Here is a 15,348-nt window from a genome sequence, read left to right as displayed (position 1 = left end):
TTAGATTATAAAATATTTACTTATTAAATTTTTAGCTGGGCGCAGTGGCTCACGCCTGTAATCTCAGCACTTTGGGAGGCTGAGGCGGGCGGTTCACCTGAGGTCAGCAGTTTGAGACCAGCCTGGCCAACATGGGGAAACCCAGTCTCTATTAAAAATACAAAAATTAACTGGATGTGGTGGCAGGCACCTGTAATCCCAGCTACTTGGGAGACTGAGGCAGGAGAATCACTTGAACCCACGAGGCGGAGATTGCAGTGACCCGAGATTGCGCCATTGTACTCCAGCTTGGGCGAAAAGAGGGAGACTTCGTTGAAAAAAAAATTTTTTTTAAATTCATTTTACTCAGGTGGGCACAGTGGCTCCTGCCTATAATTCCAGCACTTTGGGAGGCCGAGGCAGGAGGATCACTTGAGCCCAGGAATTCTAGACCAGCCTGGGCAACATAGTGAGACCTCATCTCTAAAAAAAAAAAAAAAAAAATTAGCCAGGCGTAATGGCACACACCTCTAGTCCCAGCTACCATGAAGGCTGAGGCAAGAGGATTGCTTAAGCCCAGGATGTCAAGGCTGTGGTGAGCTGTGATCGCATCACTGCACTCCAGGCTGGGTGATAGAGCGAGTCCCTTTGTCTAAAAATAAAAAATAAAAATAAAATTGTTGCACTAAAAACCGTAAAGTGGCCGGGTACGGTGGCTCATGCCTGTAACCCCAGCAGCACTTTGGGAGGCCAAGACCAGCAGATCACCTGAGTTCAGAAGTTCAAGACCGGCCTGGTCAACACAGGGAAACCCCGTCTCCAACAAAAATGCAAAAATTAGCTGAGTGTGGTGGCGCACGCCTGTAATCCCAACTACTGGGGAAGCTCACGTGGGAGAACCACTTGACCCAGGGAGGCAGAGGTTGCAGTGAGCTGAGATCATACCACTGCACTCCAGCCTGGGTGACAGAGTAAGACCCTGCCTCAAAAAAAATAAAATAAAATAAAAAACTGTAAATGTGGCTGGGCATGGTGGCTCACGCCTGTAATCCCAGCACTTTGGGAAGCAGAGGCGGGCGGATCACCTGGGGTTAGGAGTTCAAGACAAGCTTGGCCAACATGGCAAAACCCCATCTCTACTAAAAATACAAAAATTAGCTGGGTGTGGGCCGGGCACAGAGGCTTACGCCTGTAATCCCAGCACTTTGGGAGGCCAAGGTGGGTGGATCACAAGGTCAGGAGATCGAGACCATCCTGGCTAACAAGGTGAAACCCCGTCTCTACTAAAAATACAAAAAAAAAAAAAGAAATTAGCTGGACGTGGTGGCGGACACCTGTAGTCCCAGCTATTCGGGAGGCTGAGGCAGGAGAATGGCATGAACCCAGGAGGTGGAGCTTGCAGTGAGCTGAGATCGCGCGACTGCACTCCAGCCCAGGCAACAGAGCAAGACTCGGTCTCAAAAAATAAATAAATAAATAAAATTAGCTAGATGTGGTGACAGGCGCCTGTAATCCCAGCTACTTGGGAGGCTGAGGCAGGAGAATCACTTGAACCTGGGAGGCGGAGGTTGCAGTGAGCCGAGATCACGCCACTGCACTCCAGCCTGGGCGACAGAGGGAGACTACGTCTCAAAAAAAGGAAAAAAAAAAAGGTAAATCGTTATACAAGTATAAAAGTACAATAATAGTGGCTAGGGCCAGGCACAGTGACTCATGCCTGTAATCCCAACACTGTGGGAGGCCAAGGCGGGCGGATCACCTGAGGTCAGGAGTTCGAAACCAACCTGACCAACATGAAGAATCCCTGTCTCTACTAAAAATACAAAACTAGCGGGGCGTGGTGTCGTATGCCTATAATCCCAACTACTTGGGAGACTGAGGCAGGAGACTTGCTTGAACCCGGGAGGCGGAGGTTGTGGTGGAGGACTTTTTTTTTTAATTCCTCAGATTATTCAAATGTGCAGCCCAGTTGGAAGACCCCACTCTAAATTGAAAAATTTGTCTTATTCCTGTGAACATTTCCTGAGTATTTACTATGTATCAAAATTTGCTTGGCTAGTGGCTGGGCACGGCAGCTCACACCTGCAATCTCAGCACTTTGGGAAGCCAAGGCAGGAGGATGAGGCGCCCAAGAGTTCAAGACCAGCCTGATAACACAGCAAGACCCTGACACTACAAAAAATACAAACAAAAGAATTAGCCCAGTGGTGGTGTGTGCCTGTAGTCCCAGCTACACCAAAGGCTGAGGTAGGAGGATCGCTTCAACCTGGGAGGTCGAGGCTGCAGTAAGCCATGATTGCACTGCTCCCCTCCAGCCTGGATGACAGAGTGACGCCCTGGCTCCAAAAATAAAAACAAGGCCATGCACAGTGGCTCACACCTGTAATCCCAGCACTTTGCGAGGCCGAGGCGGGCAGATCACTTGAGGTCAGGAGTTTGAGACTAGCCTGGCCAACATGGTGAAACCCCATCTCTACTAAAAATACAAAAATTAGTCGGGCCTGGCGGCGGGTGCCTGTCATCCCAACTACTTGGGAGGCTGAGGCAAAAGAATCGCTTGAACCCAGGAGGCGGAGATTGCAGTGAGCCGAGATCACGCCACTGCACCCCAGCCTGAGCGACGGTGAAACACCATCTCAAAATAAATAAATAAATAAGTAAAATAAAAATAAAAACAAAAGCAAAATGTGTGTGGCCGGTGGGAGGCAATGCAGGGACAGCCAGACAAGGTCTCTGTCCTGGAAAGCCTCCTGATGGAAGTGGGTGGAGAAAACAGCAGAATTCTCACACAGGCCGAATAAAGCCAGGGCTACAGGTGGGAACGTGAAGGCTGTGGCGGGAAATGGCGGGGGGAATAATCTGGTCTAATTCAGCCTGCAGGAGAGGAAAGGCAGTCCTCACACATCGCCAGCTCTGCTACCAGACCCCTCCAGTGTTTGGAGAGTGCCTTGGGAATGTGCACCGACATACGTCTGCCTTCAGCAGATCCTCCCCCAAAGAACACTATTCCTGTTTACTCAGGGAACTGTAAAAAGAAAATGGAATTTTTTTTTTTTTTTTTTTTGAGACGGAGTCTCGCTCTGTCACCCAGGCTGGAGTGCAGTGGTGCAATCTCGGCTCACTGCAAGCTCCGCCTCCCGGGTTCACGCCATTCTCCTGCCTCAACCTCCTGAGTAGCTGGGACTACAGGTGCCCACCACCACGCCCGGCTAATTTTTGTATTTTTAGTAGAGACGGGGTTTCACCATGTTAGCCAGGATGGTCTCAATCTCCTGACCTCGTGATCCTCCCACCTTGGCCTCCCAAAGTGCTGGGATTACAGGCGTGAGCCACCGCGCCTGGCTTTTTTTTTTTTTTTTTTTTTTTTTTTGAGACAGTCTCACGCTTGTCGCCCAGGCTGGAGTGCAATGAGGCGATCTTGGCTCACTGCAATCTCCACCTCCCGGGTTCAAGCGATTCTCCTGCCTCAGCCTCCCGAGTAGCTGGGATTACAGGCGCCCACCACCATGCCCGCTAATTTTTGTATTTTTAGTAGAGATGGGCTTTCACCATATTGGCCAGGCTGGTCTCGAACTCCTGGCCTCAGGTGATCCGCTGCCTAAGCCTCCCAAAGTGCTGGGATTATAGGAGTGAGCCACCATGCCCGGCCTGGAATTTCTCAATGCTAAAACATTTTGCTTAGCAGCAAGAATCCAGTTATATTAAGATGGTTAATCTGTTTTTTGATTCACATTTATTGCTTTTCATTTAGGAAAATGGGAACTAGCTAGGCAAACGGACGTAACTTAGCATGCAGAACATGGGAGTCAGAATTTAACTACACAGGAGGACGTGCAGAAAGGACCTGCTAAGGACCTTTCAAAAAGAGTTACTAAAATGCTGGTGCAGTGGCTCACGCCTATCATCGCAGTGATTTGGGAAGCCAAGACGGGAGGAGTGCTTGCGTCCAGGAGTTGGAAGCTGCAGTGAGCTATGATTGCGCCACTGTACTCCAGCCTGGGTCACACAGCAAGACCCCATCACTTAAAAATAAATGCTGGGCCAGGCGCAGTGGCTCAAGCCTGTAATCCCAGCATTTTGGGAGGCCGAGACGGGCGGATCACAACGTCAGGAGATCGAGACCATCCTGGCTAACACGGTGAAACCCCGTCTCTACTAAAAAATACAAAAAACGAGCCAGGCGAGGTGGTGGGCGCCCGTAGTCCCAGCTACTCGGGAGGCTGAGGCAGGAGAATGGCGTAAACCCGGGAGGCGGAGCTTGCAGTGAGCTGAGATCCGGCCACTGCACTCCAGCCTGGGCGACAGAGCAAGACTCCGTCTCAAAATAAATAAATAAATAAAAATAAATAAATAAATAAATGCTGACCGGGTGCCGTGGCTCACACCTATAACCCCAGCACTTTGGAGGCCAAGGTGGGTGGATCACCTGAGGTCAGGGGTTTGAGATCAGCCTGGCTAACACTTTGAAACCCCATCTCTACTAAAAATACAAAATTAGCTGGGTGTGGTGGCACACGCCCGTGATCCCAGCTACTCGGGAGGCTGAGGCAGGACAATCGCTTGAACCCAGGAGGTGGAGGTTGCAGTGAGCCATAATCGTGCCACTACACTCCAGCCTGGGACAGATGGAGACTCCATCTCAAAAGTAAAATAAAACAGAATAAGCTGGGCATGGTGGCTCATGCCTGCAATCCCAGCACTTTGGGAGGCCGAGGCAGGTGGATCACCTGAGGTTGGGAGTTCAAGACCAGCTTGATCAACATGGAGAAACCCCGTCTCTACTAAAAATACAAAATTAGCCAGGGTGGTGGCGCATGCCTGTAATCCCAGCTACTCAGGAGGCTGAGGCAGGAGAATTGCTTGAACCCGGGAGGCGGAAGTTGCGGTAAGCCGAGATCGCGCCACTGCACTCCAGCCTGGGCAAAAAGAGCGAAACTCTGTCTCAAAAAAAATAAAAAATAAAAAATAAAAATAAAATAAAATAGAATAAAATAAAATAAATGCTTTGGGCCAGGCGCTGTGGGTCACACCTGTAATCCCAGCACTTTGGGAGGCTGAGGTATGTGGATCACCTGTGGTCAGGAGTTCAAGACCAGCCTGGCCAACATGGTAAAACCCTGTCTCTACTAAAAATTAAAAAATTAGCCGGGTGAGGTGGTGGGCGCCTGTTATCCCAGCTACTCGGGAGGCTGAAGCAAGAGAATTACTTGAACCTGGGAGGGAGAGGTTGCAGTGAGCCAAGATCTTGCCACTGCACTCCAGCCTGGGCGACAGAGGGAGACTCCATCTCTAAATAAATAAATGGTGTGGGCCAGGTGTAGTGGCTTACACCTGTAATCCTAGCACTTTGGGAGGCCAAGGCCGGTGGATCATCTGAGGTCAGGAGTTCAAGACCAGCCCGGCCAATATGGTGAAACCCCATTCCTACTAAAAATACAAAAATTAGCTGGGCATGATGGCAGGTGCCTGTAATCCCATCTACTCAGGAGGCTGAGGCATGAGAATCGCTTGAACTTGGGGGGTGGAGGTTGCAGCGAGCTGAGATTGTGCCGCTGCACTCCAGCCAAGGCAACAGAGCGAGAGTCTATCTCAAAAAAAAAAAAAAAAAAAACCCCAACCAAACAAAAAACAATGGGTAATGCATTTTTTTTTTTTTTTTGAGATGGGGTCTTGCTTTGTCGCCCAGGCTGGAGTGCAGTGGCGGGATCTCAGGTCACTGCAAGCTCCGCCTCCCGGGTTCCCGCCATTCTCCTGCCTCAGCCTCCCGAGTAGCTGGGACCACAGGTGCCGCCACCGCGCCCGGCTAGATTTTTGTATTTTTTAGAAGAGACGGGTTTTCACCGTGTTAGCCAGGATGGTCTCGATCTCCTGACCTTGTGATCCGCCCGCCTCGGCCTCCCAAAGTGCTGGGATTACAGGCTTGAGCCACCGCGCCCGGCCGGGTAATGCATTGTTTAGTGTATCTTAGAAATACTAATAATGGGCCGGGCGCAGTGGCTCATGGCTATAATCCCATCACTTTGGGAGGCCAAGACGGGCGGATCACAAGGTCAGGAGATCGAGACCATCCTGGCTAACACGGTGAAACCCCGTCTCTACTAAAAAATACAAAAAACTAGCCGGGCGACATGGCGGGCGCCTGTAGTCCCAGCTACTCGGGAGGCCGAAGCAGGAGAATGGCGCGAACCTGGGAGGCGAAGCTTGCAGTGAGCTGAGATCCGGCCACTGCACTCCAGCCTGGGCGACAGAGTGAGACTCTGTCTCAAAAAAAAAAAAAAGAAATACTAATAATGGCTAATGAGTTGTTTAGGATAGGCTGTATCATGCTGCAGTAACAATCTCAAGTCTCAAAGCTTAAAGTCACAAAGGGGTTCATGTTTGTCACCGGCACACAGAGATCCAGAATCACAGAGCAGCCACCATCCTGCATTTCTGCCATGTTGACAGAGAGAAAGGATCTGGAGGATGCTGCAGGAGCCACTAAATGCTATGGCCCAGAAGTAACACACACTGCTGTTCACAACTCATTGGCCAGGACCAGTCATGTGGTCTCACTAAACCTCAGAAGGACCAGAAGTGCAGTACTACCACGTGCCTGGCATGCCGGAAGCCAGGAAAGCACCAAACACTAACCACACTAACACGTGTTGAATGCCTACCAGGGACTGAGTCTTCCTGGATTTTTTGTTTGTTTGTTTTTGTTTTGAGACTGAGTCTTGCTCTGTTGCCCAGGCTTGAGTGCAGTGGCACCATCTCGGCTCACTGCAACCTCTGCCTCCTGGGTTCAAGCGATTCTCCTGCCTCAGGCTCCCGAGTAGCTGGGATTACAGCCGCTCGCCACCACACCCAGCTAATTTTTATATTTTTAGTAGAAACAGGGTTTCACCGTGTTGGCCAGGGTGGTCTCGAACTCCTCACCTCGTGGTCTGCACACCTTGGCCTCCAAAAGTGCCGGGATTACAAGCGTGAGCCACCGTACCCAGCCAGGACTGAGCCTTCTTCCAGGTGCTTCCATTTAGAATTTATCTCATCCTGGCCAGGCGCAGTGGTTCATGCCTGTAATTCCAGCACTTTGGGAGGCAGAGGCAGGTGGATCACCTGAGGTCAAGAGTTCGAGACCAGCCTAGCCAAATGGTAAAAACCCGTCTCTACTGAAAATACAAAAATCAGCTGGGCGTGGTGGTGCAGGCTTCTAGTCCCAGCTACTTGGGAGGCTGAGGCAGGATAATCGCTTGAACCCAGGAGGCAGAGGTTGCAGTGAGCCAAGATCATGCCACAGTACTCCAGCCTGGGGTAACAAGGGCAAGACTCCATCTCAAAAAAAAAAAAAAAAAAAAAAAAAAAATTTATAAAAAAAAGAATTTCTCTCATCCTGGCCGGGCGTAGCGGCTCATGTCTGTAATCACAGCACTTTGAGAGGCCAAGGCAGGAGAGCTGCTTGAACCCAGGAATTCAAAACCAGCCTGGGCAACGTAGTGAGCCCCCATCTCTTTCTTTCTTTCGTTCGTTCGTTCGTTCCTTCCTTCCTTCCTTCCTTCTCTCTCTCTCTCTCTCTCTTTCTTTCTTTCTTGAGTCTCACTGTGTCGCCCAGGTTAGAGAGTGCAGTGGCATGACTTCAGCTCACTACAACCTCCACCTCCCAGGTTCAAATGATTCTCCTGCCTCAGCCCCCCAGATAGCTGGGATTACAGGCATGCGCCACCACGCCTGGCTAACTTTTGTATTTTAGTAGAGACAGGGTTTCACCATGTTGCCAGGTTGGTCTCAAACTCCTGAGCTCAGGCAATCCGTCCAACTCAGCCTCCTAAACTGCTAGGATTACAAGAGTGAGCCACTGTGCCTGACCTTTTTTTTTTTTTTTTTTTTTTTTTTTGAGACGGAGTCTCGCTCTGTCGCCCAGGCTGGAGTGCAGTGGCCGCATCTCAGCTCACTGCAAGCTCCGCCTCCCGGGTCTACGCCATTCTCCTGCCTCAGCCTCCCGAGTAGCTGGGACTACAGGCGCCCGCCACCTCACCCGGCTAGTTTTTTGTATTTTTTTTAGTAGAGACGGGGTTTCACCGTATTAGCCAGGCTGGTCTCGATCTCCTGACCTTGTGATCCGCCCGTCTCGGCCTCCCAAAGTGCTGGGATTACAGGCTTGAGCCACCGCGCCCGGCCAGACCTTTTTTTTTTTTAAATAAAAATAAAAATAACTAAGAAGAAAAAAAAATTTAGGAAGTGGTATGATCAGCACTTTGCAGACAACTGAGACCAGAAAAGTTCAACCCCCTAAGATCCGAGAGCTGAGATTCTAGCCTAGGCTGCAAGACACCATTCTCATAAGCCCTGCGGGCATTTGCCTTGTGTTACAAAGCTACCAATTTCTTCTCAACACTCTTCCTTTTTTTTTTTTTTTTTTGAGGCAGAGTCTGGCTCTGTCGCCCAGGCTGGAGTGCAGTGGCCGGATCTCAGCTCACTGCAAGCTCCGCCTCCTGGGTTTACGCCATTCTCCTGCCTCAGCCTCCCGAGTAGCTGGGACTACAGGCGCCCGCCACCTCGCCCGGCTAGTTTTTTTTTTTTTGTATTTTTTAGTAGAGACGGGGTTTTACCGTGTTAGCCAGGATGGTCTCGATCTCCTGACCTAGTGATCCTCCCGTCTCAGCCTCCCAAAATGCTGGGATTACAGGCTTGAGCCACTGCCCCCGGCCAACACTCTTCCTTTTTTTAATTTTTTGAGACAGGATCTTGCTATGATACCCAGGCCGGAGTGCAGTGGTAGGATCATGGCTCACTGCAGCCTCAATCTCCTGGGGGCAAGAGATCCTCCTTCCTCAGCCTGCCGAGCAGCTGGGACTGCAGGCATTGGCCATGTAGCCAGGCATGGTGGCACACACCTGTAGTCCCAGCTACAGGCTTTTTATTTTTTGTAGAATGGTGTCTCACTGTATTGTCCAGGCCAGTCTCAAACTCAAGCTATCCTCCTGCCTTGGCCTCCCAAAGTGCCGGGATTACAGGCATGAGTCACCATGACTGGCCCACTGTTTTTATAAAAAAATTTTTTTAGAGACAAGGTTTTGCTCTCTTGACTAAGCTAGGGCACAGTGGTGCAGTCAGAGCTCAGTGCAGCCTCAATCTCCTGGGCTCAAGCAATCTTCCTGCCCCAGCCTCCCAAAGTGCTAGGACTGTAGGCGTGCACCATCGTGCTAGCGGCAGTGGAAAAGTTTTGAGGTGGATAGAGAAAAAGCTTAGGTTTCCTGGAATTGGTTGTTACTAGGAAAAGGGAAGTTAAAAACCCTACTAGTGAGGACTTTTAGAAGGAAATGAAGAACGTGGTATAGAAAACCTAAATCATCTTAGAAGATGCCTAAATGGTCACAAACAGACTCTTGGTAACAATACAGACGTTAAAGGTGCTGCTGGTGAGGGCTCAGAAGGTAATGAGGAATATCAGGCCAGGTGGGGTGGCTCATGTCTGTACTGCCAATACTTTGGGAGGCTGAGGTAGGCGGACTGCTTGAATTCAGAACTTCGAGACCAGCTTGGGCAACATGGCAAAACCCCGTCTCTACAAAATATATTTTAAAAACTTAGCTGGATGTGTTGGCAAGCGCCGGTAATCCCAGCTACTCAGGAGCTGAGGCATGAGAATTGCTTGAACCCAGAGGCGGAGGCTGCAGTGAGCCAAGATCGTGCCACTGCACCCCAGCCTCGGCAATAGAGCAAGACTCTGTCTCAAAAAATTTTTTAATAAAAATCAAAAAAAAAAGAAGACAATGAGGATTATGGTCTTGGAAACTGGAGAAAAAGGGACTCTATTAAGTCTCAGAAATCTTAGTGGGAGTGTGTCTTTGAATTATATGCAAAGCCAAACTCATAAATGATAAACTTGGATATTTAACTGAGAAGATTTCCAAGCAAAGTATTGAAAGTGAGGCTTGGTTTCTTCTTGCTGCTTATAGTAAATGTAAGAGGAAAGAGATAAATCAGCCAGGCATGGTGGCTCATGCCTATAATCCCAGCACTGTGGGAGGCTGAGCTGGGAGGAATTCAGGAGTTCAAGACCGGCCTGGGCAAAACAGTGAGACCCCTGTCTCTACAAAAAATACAAAAATTCTGTAATCCCAGCACTTTGGGAGGCCGAGGCGGGTGGATCACGAGGTCAGGAGATCGAGACCATCCTGGCTAACATGGTGAAACCCCGTCTCTACTAAAAATACAAAAAACTAGCCGGGCGTGGTGGCGGGCGCCTGTAGTCCCAGCTACTCGGAGGCTGAGGCAGGAGAATGGCGTGAACCTGGGAGGCGGAGCTTGCAGTGAGCCGAGATCGCGCCACTGCACTCCAGCCTGGGTGACACAGCGCGAGACTCCGTCTCAAAAAAAAAAAAAAAAAAAAAAAAACAAAAATTAGCCAGGTATGGTGGCACATGTCTGTGATCCTAGTTACTCGGGAGGCTGAGGCAAGAGAATCGCTTGAACCCAGGAGGTGGAGGTTGCAGTGAGCTGTGATCATGCCACTGAACTCCAGCCCGGGCGAGAGAGTGACACCCTGTCTCTTAATAAATAAAAGGGGCTGGGCGCGGTGCCTCACGCCTGTAATCCCAGCACTTTGGGAGACCGAGGCGGGTGGATCACGAGGTCAGGAGATCGAGACCATCCTGGCTAACACGGTGAAACCCCGTCTCTACTAAAAATACAAAAAAATTAGCTGGGTGTGGTGGCAGGCACCTGTAGTCCCAGCTACTCGGGAGGCTGAGGCAGGAGAATGGCGTGAACCCAAGAGGCAGAGCTTGCAGTGAGCCGAGATCGTGCCACTGCACTCCAGCCTAGGCGACAGAGCAAAACTCCGTCTCAAAAAAAAAAAAAATTAGTTAGGCATGGTGGCAGGCGCCTGTAATCTCAGCTACTCAGGAGGCCAAGGCAGGAGAATCGCTTGAACCTAGGATGCAGAGGTTGCAGTGAGCCAAGATCACGCCACTGCATTCCAGCCTGGACCACAGGGCAAGACTCCATCTCAAAAAAAAAAAAAAAAAAAAGGAAATGCTGAATGCTTGTCAACAAGGCCAGATCAGATATACAGCGTCTTATCACGCATAGTCAGCACTATTGCTGGCCTAGTCCGCACACAGTTGTGGTGTTATGAAATACGTTGTTTTCCGTGCGGGGCTCCTGGCTCATAACTCCATGGTCCTTGCTACAGTCTTTTGTGATGACGTTGCCTGTGTTAGGCTTCGGGTAGCCTCTGACCTTCTCCTGGTCTCCTTTCGCCTGCCCCAAGGCAGGAGTCTAACCTTCCCCCACTTCTCTGACTCTCCGACTGTGGGTCTTAAGACCCTTCCCAGAGCCCTACTCCCTGGGGGAAGGAATGCTGACGTCATGAAGCCTCCATAAAGATCCAAGAGGACAGGGTGGTGGAGTTTCTGGATGCACAACACAGAAGGTTCCTGGAAAGTGGCACTCGGAGGGGTATGGAAGCTCCACCCCCCGCCCCAGACCTGGCCCTAGTCAGCTCTTCATCCATATCTTTTGCAATGTCCTTTCTTTTTTTTTTTTTTTGAGACGGAGTCTCGCTGTGTTCCCCAGGCTGGAGTGCAGTGGTGTGATCTCGGCTCACTGCAACCTCTGCCTCCTGGGTTCAAGCAATTCGCCACCCCCCACCCTCCTGCCCCAGGTAGCTGAGATTACAGGTGTGCGCCATCATGGCTAATTTTTGTATTTTTACAAAAATACAAAACTTACGGGGAAACGGGGTTTCGCCGTGTTGACCAGGCTGGTCTCGAACTCCCGACCTCAAGTGATCTGCCTGCCTTGGCCTCCAAAGTGCTGGGATTACAGGTGTGAGCCACTGCACCCGTCCCTTTTGCAATATCCTTTCTAATAAACCAGTAAATGTATGCATTTCCTGGAGTGCTGTGAGCCACGCCAGCAAATTAATGGAACCCCAAAAGGGGGTCCTAGGAACCTCAACATGAAGCCAGTCAGTCAAAAGTTTGAGAGGCCCAGACTTGCGATTAGGGTCTGGGGGGATAGGTAGTCTTGGGAACTGAGCCCCGAACCCATGGTATCCAACTCTATCTCCAGGCAGACAGTGTCAGAGCTGAGTGGAGGACACCCAGCTGTGCCTGCTGCTCGGTGTGTGGGAAAAACCCCACACATTTGGGCACAGAAGATTTCCTCTGTGTTGATTGCTGTGGGGGAGTGAGAACACAGGAAAAAATTTTTCCCAAAACAACAGTGAAACAAGAAAAAGAAAAGAATGCATACGGATAAAAATGAAGATTAAATCATAACCAATGTAATATATGTAGAAAATTCCTAGAGGCCAGGCACGGTGGCTCACACCTGTCATCCCAACACTTTGGGAGGCCGAGGTGGGTGGGTCAGTTGAGGTCAGGTGTTCAAGACCAGCCTGGCCAACATGGTGAAACCCCATCTCTACTAAAAATACAAAAATCAGCCAGGCGTGGTGGTGGGTGCCTGTAATCCCAGCTACTCGGGAGGCTGAGGCAGGAGAATCGCTTGAGCCCAGGAAGCGGAAGTTGCAGTGAGGAAGATGCACTGCTGCCCTCCAGCCTGACAACAGAGCAAGACTCTGTCTCAGAAAAAAAAAAAAAAAAAAAAAAGGCTGGGCGCGATGGCTCACGCCTGTAATCTCAGCACTTTCGGATGCTGAGGCGGGCGGATCACAAGGTCAGGAGATCGAGATATTATGGCTAACACCGTGAAACCTCATCTCTACTAAAAATATTTTAAAAAATTAGCCGGGCGTGGTGGTGGGCCCCTGTAGTCCCAGCTACTCTGGAGGCTGAGGCAGGAGAATAGTGTGAACCCGGGAGACGGAGCTTGCAGTGAGCTGAGATCGCACCACTGCACTCCAGCCTGGGCACCAGAGCGAGACTCCGCCTCAGAAAAAATAAATAAATAAAAATAAAGAAAGAAAGAAAAGAAAAGAAAATTAATTCATAACCAATATCAATATAATAATATACATAGAAAATTGCATCAAATCCAGAAAGGCTACTAGACTAATAACCTGATTTAGCCAGATTACAAGATACAACATCAAATATAAAATTTGATCATATTTCTATATACTAGCGATGTACTATTGGAAAATAAACTTTTAAAAATACCAATATAAAAAGAATAAATAGGCTGGGCACGGTGGCTCATGCCTGTAATCCCAGCACTTTGGGAGGCCGAGGGAGCGGATCACGAGGTCAGGAGATTAAGACCATCCTGGCTAATACTGTGAAACCCCGTCTCTACTAAAAATACAAAAAAGCTGGGTGTGGTGGCGGGCACCTGTAGTCCCAGCTACTCGGAAGGCAGAGGCAGGAGAATGGTGTGAACCCGGAAGGCAGAGCTTGCAGTGAGCCGAGATCGCGCTGCTGCACTCCAGCCTGGGCGACAGAGTGAGACTCCATCTCAAAAATATATATATATATAATAAAATAGGTAAACAAATAAATATTAAATAAATAAATACCACAGCATTAAAAAACAGGAAATACAGATACTCCAGAGGCTGAGGCACAACAATTGCTTGAACCCGGGAGGTGGAGGTTAAAGTGAGTCAAAATCACGCCACTGCACTCCAGCCCGGGTGACACAGCAAGATTCTGTCTCAAAAAAAAAAAAAAAAAAAAAACAGGAATATTTAGGGATAAAATTTAAAAGATATTAAAGGCCGGGCATGGTGGCTCAGTCCTGCAATCGCAGCACTTTGGGAACCAGGCAGGAGGACTGCTTGAGGCCAGGAGTTCGAGACCAGTGTGGGCAACATAGCAAGACCTTGTCTCTACAAAAAATAAACAAACATTAAATGGGCATGATGGCTTGCACCTGTAGTTCCAGCTACTTGGCAGGCTGAGGTGGGAGGATCGTTTGAGCCTAGGAAGCAGAGGTTGCAGTGAGCCAAGATCACGCCACTGCACTCCAGCCTGGGTGACAGAGCCATATCCTGTCTCAAAAAAAAAAATATATATATATATATACACACACACACACACACACACACATATATAAAATAAAGAAAATTACAAAACATTGCTGAAATTAAAGATGACATATTTATATTGACATATTAGGATGTCAGCTCTTCCCAAATGAATCTGTATCCTCAGTGCAGTTCTAGTCCTAATCCTAGCATGTTTTTTCCACAGATATTTATGTGCTGTAAATTTCATAACATTGATATGGACAAGCAAATCATCTTGGAAAACCAACACATTCTTAGAGAAGGCTGGGTGCGGTGGCTCACGCCTGTGATCCAGCACCTAGGGAGGTCGAAGTGGGAGGATCGTTTGAGCCTAGGAGTTTGAGACAAGCCTGGACAGCTATAATGAGACCCCATCTCTACCCAAAAATTTAAAAATCAGCTGGGCGTGGTGGTGGACACCTGTAGTCCCAGTAATTTAGGAGGCTGAGGCAGGAGGACTGCTCAAGCCCGGGACATCAAGGCCACTGTGAGCTATAATGGGACCACTGTACTCCGGTAAGAGAGAGGGAGAGAAAGGGCAGAGAGAGGGGGGGAGAGAGAGAGAGAGAGAGAGAGAGAGAGAGAGAGAGAAAAGGAAGGAAGGAAGGAAGGAAGGAAGGAAGGAAGGAAGGAAGGAAGGAAGGAAGGAAGGAAGGAGGGAGGGAAGGAGGGAGGGAGGGAGGGAGGGAAGGAAGGAAGGGAAGGAAAAGAAAGAAAGAAAGAAGAAAGAAAGAGAGAGAGAGAGAGAAAGAAAGAAAGAAAGAAAGAAAGAAAGAAAGAAAGAAAGAAAGAAAGAAAGAAAGAAAGAAAGAAAGAAAGAAAGAAGGAAAGAAAATAAAAGAAAAGATGGAAGGAAGGGAGGAAGGAAGGAAGGGAGGGAAGAAGGAAGGGAGAGAAGGGAAGGAAGAAAAAAGAAAGAGAAAGCAAGGAAGAGAGTGAGGGAGGGGAAAAGAAAAGAAGGAAGGAAGGAAAGAGAGAGAGGGAAAGAAAGAAAAGGAAGGAAGGAAGAAAGAAAGAGAAAGAAAGAAAGAAAGAAAAAGAAAAGTGGGAAAGAAAGAAAGGAGAGAAAGAAAGGAGAGAAAGAGAGAGAGAGAACAAACTTGGAGAATTCTTACTATCTGATTTCAAGACTTCTAACGCTGTAGTAGGCTGGGCACAGTGGCTACACCTATAGTCCCAACACTTTGGGAGGCTAAGGTGGGAGGATTGCTTGAGCCCAGGCGTTCTTTTATGTTTCTTTTACATTTAAAAAAATAGAGATGGGGTCTCACTATGTTGCCCAGGCTGGTCTTGAACTCCTGACCTCAAGTAATCCTCCTGCCTCAGCCTCCCAAAGTGCTGGGATTACAGGTGTGAACCACGGTACCCAGCCAAGCCCAGGAGTTTGAGACCAGCCTGGGCAACATAGTGAG

Source organism: Macaca nemestrina, chromosome 4, assembly GCF_043159975.1.
Source record: "Macaca nemestrina isolate mMacNem1 chromosome 4, mMacNem.hap1, whole genome shotgun sequence".
NCBI lineage: Eukaryota > Metazoa > Chordata > Mammalia > Primates > Cercopithecidae > Macaca > Macaca nemestrina.
The sequence above is the reverse complement of the archived record's forward strand: the minus strand, read 5'-3'. Positions refer to the sequence as shown.